Below are 6,000 nucleotides of genomic sequence, written 5' to 3' on the forward strand. Positions count from 1 at the left end.
TCACTTTTTAGCAGCCTCGATCTTGGGATTAATTCATGCTTCACTACATTAATAGATATTTTTTTCTTTCCTTTAAATCAACTAAACAATTCAATCATATTGATCTTAATCTTTTTAATAGGCCCAGACGTTGGTTTTGCGCTGTGCAATTGGCCAATTTTATTGTGAATGCAAGCGTCTGTGGAATGCACAATGATCACCAATTATTGGAAATGGGAATCTTATAAATAGTAGGTATAGTATGTAAAAGAACGAGATGCATGCTCCACATTATTATTATGTGACCTCAGAGTTAATGACAGTAATCACAGAACAGCTATTATTATTATTATTATTATTATTATTATTATTATTATTATTATTATTATTATTATTATTATTATTATTATTATCACAATAAACATTTGTATCATCGTTGTAAAATCAAATAGGAACAATTGTATTATTACTTTTGTTATATTTTATATATTTTTTTAATGAATTAATGTTGTTTTTTTTTATTATTCAAAACTGAAAAAAGAAGTCCAAATTATGTTTTATTAGTAAATGTAATTTAATTATAAATGGGGGGCTGTGTTGTAATCCGTAAAGTTTTAGGAATCATTTTGACGACTCACAGAAAGTATGACGAGGATATTTCTCTATTAGCTAAATTATTGACCGTTATTATTTAGAGTTCAATGTCATTTATTTGCAGTTAATTTTCTTTTATAAACCCACCTTTTCTCTGTAAAGCACAGGACCAGAAAGGTAACATGAATCTAAATATAGATAAAGAGCTAATACTGGGTCTTGCTCTGTATTTACTTTTACTTGATTAATGAAATAACACTGATATATCCACTTATTTATTTCTAAAGCGCTGAACGACACTGTAAACATATTCAGTAGGCTACTTAGTGTTATTCACACACACACTCACGTTTGCACGGACTGGCCCTGTTCTGTTTAATCTCTGTCGAAGGTGAATGATTTGTGCAAACAAATTCCAAAGTTTTTAAGGTCATCACTTAGCGTCGTTGTCGGTTCCCCTTTGCTTCTGTCCTCCAAAAGCTTTTTCCACACCAGCGGCGGCTGATAATAGAAAGTAACATTTCATTTCCTGTGGTCATTTAAACACGTTCAGAAATTACTTCTCAATCCCCTTGCTGATGACACCCTGCGATGGTGATGATGATGGCTATCAGTGTGTATCAGTGGAGACCTTGGAGAGCCTCCATTTTCAACCCCTTCACATACCTGGCAGCTGTATGTATATGTGCTATCATCCCTACACTTGAAGGAAGCGCCAGAGCCAATATGCACCTGACATTTGGAATTGAGCGTGGCAACTCTATCAGAAAGGAGTTTGATAAGAGCATTAAAAAGAGAAATGCATTCCACAATATACACTATGATGCTGCAAGATGCTTCTGATAGATTTTGTCTCTAAATTGAGGGTATGAATGAGCTGTCAACAGAGCTTTTGATGGTGGACCACATGAAATGAAAGTGGAGGTGAAGCCATTCTTTTCTCTTTTCAATAGCCATAGTTATGGCGCACTAATAGGCTATGCTTGGTAATCACTGGCTATTGTGCCTGTTGCTTCTCTCAGTTTATTGGGGGGGTACCTCTCTTTGTAAGGATATATGAGACAGGCTGGGCACTGTAATTGGTGCTGGCATCATCATTTCTATGTGGAAACTTTCTGGAACGGCAGTTGCTGCAGTGCACTCTTACCTCTGTGTGTATAGTTGCAGAACCAGCAGTCCTTGCTAACAACGTCCACACCCACACACATTTGCACGCGCGCACACACACAGTTCACATTTACATACACAAACAAAGCAACTGAATAAGTTAGACATTGTGTAAAATTGCCTCTGTTGCAAAAAGCAGATATTTCCATCATGGCTGGAGGAAGTCCATCACTACTTCAATGTCATGTTAGCACAAAGCACGGAGCGGAGGATATTCCATTTCATGGATGCAAAGAAATTTTTAGACTATTCGTCTCAGGTAATTGCAGGTTGCACTGCATAATGTGAACGTAGAAGGAGTCTAAGCTTCTGTCTCTGTAACCCCCCCTCAACCTCCCCCTGCCCAACTCTCTTCCTCCCCATTATTCTACTTAATATGTCAGAAGGTCTGATCGCAGAGAAACCTTTTCAAGTCCTATTGATGTGTTCCTCAATTGACCATGGCGACCTAGCAACCTAGAGAGCGCTAATTGGCAAAGGCTTAACGTGATTGGCTGCATAGTTTACACAGAAACACAGGCCTAACATATAACCATCATCATGCACAAGAGAGTGCTTTTTGTCTTGTTTGTTTTGTTTAGAGTTTTTTCTTTCATTTAAATATATATGATGACAAATTGTTTCATTTTGTTAGTCTCAACTAAAAAACAATATTTTGACCTGGATAACTTTAAAATTTTTCCTGAAACGCACACATGTTTTTGGGGAAGAATAAATGTAAACAAATGCTTCATAGAAATGTGTTATTCGTTATGATTATCATGATATTGATTCAGTAGGAACGTGGGCTTATGGTAGCAAGTTTAACCTCCGCTTCTATTCCTCCTTCCTAGAAATAGTCCTCAAATCTTGCCACTTATGTGAAATGATTAGGAGAGGTGAGGTCCGCTTTTTCATTTCACTGAAAGAATGAATGCATTGAATTGGCAGGTTCTGAGACGCACAGAGCAAGATTTTAATTAGTGTATTGCCCTCTTATTCTGCCAAGGAGAGACAGTCTTTTTCTTCTCTACGACAAACCTGTGCCTGCGTGATTTGTTTGGTTTCGACAGAATGAGTCACTGAAAGCTGGATATCTTTGCCCCAGAAAGCAAAAAGTTCTCTAATTCCAGCCTTTTTCAAATGGGAAAAAAAAATAATCATCTTCCTACAGAGTGGGAAAAACAACATTTCAAGTAGGTCATAGGACTCTGAAAGCATTTCTCACTCTAATAGATTTTCATGAAATTAAATACATGAAACCATATTTTTAACATTGCTTTTGGTTTGACAATAACATCAAACTCCACATTTACACACGTGGTTATTTCTATTCCTGGGCTTCCACTGGCTAATTCCACTGGTTACTATGAATACCATTTTAGCAATATTAGGTACCTCAGGACCAAAGCAGAGGCTATTCACAACTGTCTATAAGAGAGTGGGGGCAGAGGTTGAAGAACCTGGTTTGGAGTGTGTGTGCATGTGCGTGTGTGTTTATGTGTGTGTGTGTGTGTGTGTGTGTGTGTGTGTGTGTGTGTGTGTGTGTGTGTGCGCAAGGGGGGGGGGGGGGGGGCATCCCTTATTAGAAAACCATGTCACATTCTCTCTCTGTGGTGACCAGACCCGCTACACTGCCAGTAATCCCCCTTCCAAGTCCCACTATGCATGTTATTCAATTCTCTCATAAGTATTTAGAGAAACTGTTTTCAGTTGCTACTAATAGCTACTGACCTCCAGTGACACAGACCAACAATAGGTTTGTCAGGCCTGAAACGCACAACTAAAGAAGCTGATTAGAAACTCAAGAGGTTTGAAGCAAGAATCAATGGCTGCTCTGTGCTACCACAGTGCTTCCAGCATGGTGCTGATGATTGTGGGACCTCCATTAGTTATGCCTCATTAAGTCCCACAAACTGTTCTTTAAGAAAATTGGTTTAGCCAGTTCTGAAATCTATTACGGTTTTGAATCTCACACTGATTCTGTTTAGACAGCAGTTTGGAGGAAGACCTTGTTTAGTCTGCAATAACTTTTTGAGAAACGTTTGAAAGCCTTTGACCTTCAGTCAGTTTTTGTGTCCTTTACCTCCTTTTAATAGAAATAAATTTTAGGTCAAAATTAATAATTCCCTCATTTATATATACATATTTTTTTTAAATCCTCATCTAATTCTTTAATTTTACATTTAGGCGACATGCTTTAATTACAACCGGGCCTCTGTGTAGTTTCAGGGTATTATACACCATACCAGTGTAATTTAAATGTAGCAGAGCCTCTTTTGGCCATAGCTAAGAAATTTTACTTATCTTTATTAAGGTCATGTTGGGTTTCCAAACCTCAATATGACCTTGGTCTTTTATATAAAATATTTGTCGCCATAAAAGTGAAAGGAGAAAAAAAATGAATCTGTCAAAAGGCGTCTTGAATCCAAGAGTGCTGAAAGTTTAATTAACGCTTCTGTTTATTTAGGGGTTTTTTTTCTCTGGTCGGGGGGGGGGGGTGCCCCACCCACCCACCAGCACCATTTTTTTTCTCCTTTACCTTGTTACACCACTGCATCACTTTTTCTGTTAAAGGTTTTGTGTTTTCTTGTTGTCCGGTGCAATCTTGTGTGCTTCTGTTTTCTCGAGTTGTTCAAGGATTAGTTAGGAGCCTCCAGCTTTCAATGAGCGGACGAGAGAGGACAATACAGACCATCTGAATTCTGTTCCATTTTTCGTCTTTTTTTAAACATGTAGCATCTGGGTTTTGTGTTTATCTGTATGCATGAGAAAAAATGGCTAAATAAAGTACTTTTGAAAACAGTAGGCGAGAGACTACAGCTTTAAACTCTAAGAGATTTGTAAGCCGGCCTTTATGCCTCCTTTGACTACACATAATATAATTTTACTCCATCCTTGGAATGGGTTTCAATCTATACAAAACAAGAAAAAAGGAAATTATACAAGCATGCCTAGAAGATATTTAATCATCTCCACATATGCAAAGAGATGTTTTTTTTAATATTCAGAAATATGAAAAAGACACATTCACAGGACAAAAGAGTTCACCTCCGTCCTTCGCAACACTCCTCTTTACTTTTGAACCAGCAAGCACTTTTCTCCCAGCTCACCGTTGCCACGGCAATGGCCAGCTGCCAGTCGAAGGATTACCGGTTAATAGGGCCAGGGCTGAAGAGCAGTTCAATGAAGGTAAGCAATGGATAAGATCAGTGTGTGCTGGTTACGAGAAAGTCATTTGTATGTCCGTAAGGGCGTTTTATTTGCTTCATTTCTTTTTATTGTTTCATTTCTTCTTATAGACACAGTTTATATTTATATTTTCAAAGCGTTGTTGGATATAAGGTCAGGAAATCAGCTGAGCGGGGGCAGCGGTTCAACAGTAAACCAGCACAGCAAACACGCAAATTAACACGAATGACAAAAGACAACAGAAACAGCTATCACTCGAGCTATGTCTGTCAAATTAAGCCCAGAAGGATGTAATCATTTCTTCAAATATAACATTCGATAATCTGCCCCCTCCAAAACACACAGGAGTCTCAATATAACTGTCCCAGAGGGCCACAGAGGCCAAGCAGGACCACCCACTTTCTTTTCAATTATCATCTTGCAGCAACCTGTCTCCTCTCCAGCATTCAGCAAGAGACACTGACTGCTCTCCAGAGGGAATTACAATTAAACCGCTGGTTGTTCCTCGAATAAACTTCCAGACTGTAGCTGACAATCTCAACTCTGTAGAGCATGTGACCCCAAGGACAAACAGGATTACGCCCCAAATCCCTTGTTGCTTTACTCTCTCCTCTTAAGTTACTGTGGTCTGGAGGTCTCAGGGTGGAGACGGGGAAGGAGAATGTGTGGACGGAGATGAATTCCATTTGAATTCTGCTTTTAGAGAAATTATTATGTGGCTTTTTTTTTTTATCCCAATGATCTTTTGTATGTTGAGGGTGGATAAAGGTTACACAGAAGAAGAAAAAAACACATTGGTGTGGTTTGAATGAAGTTTAAAAAAAAAAAAAAAAAAAAGAATGGCCGCAAAAGGCCATGAGATAAATATTTATGGTATGAACACAAGGACAAGGCAGAGTTACAAATCAGAATCAGAATACTTTATTAATCCCTAAGGAAATTATGTGTAATATATAACCCAAGTTTAAAACTATAAAAATGTGTTTAAAAGTTACCAATTAAATATCAATTTTAGGGGACGTGAACATGTTGGGAAGCCATTAAGCTTGAGCTCAACCTGAAAAGGTCTTTTTTTACATTGCAGACTAA

This window comes from Maylandia zebra, linkage group LG19 (genome assembly GCF_041146795.1).
Source record: "Maylandia zebra isolate NMK-2024a linkage group LG19, Mzebra_GT3a, whole genome shotgun sequence".
Taxonomy (NCBI): domain Eukaryota; kingdom Metazoa; phylum Chordata; class Actinopteri; order Cichliformes; family Cichlidae; genus Maylandia; species Maylandia zebra.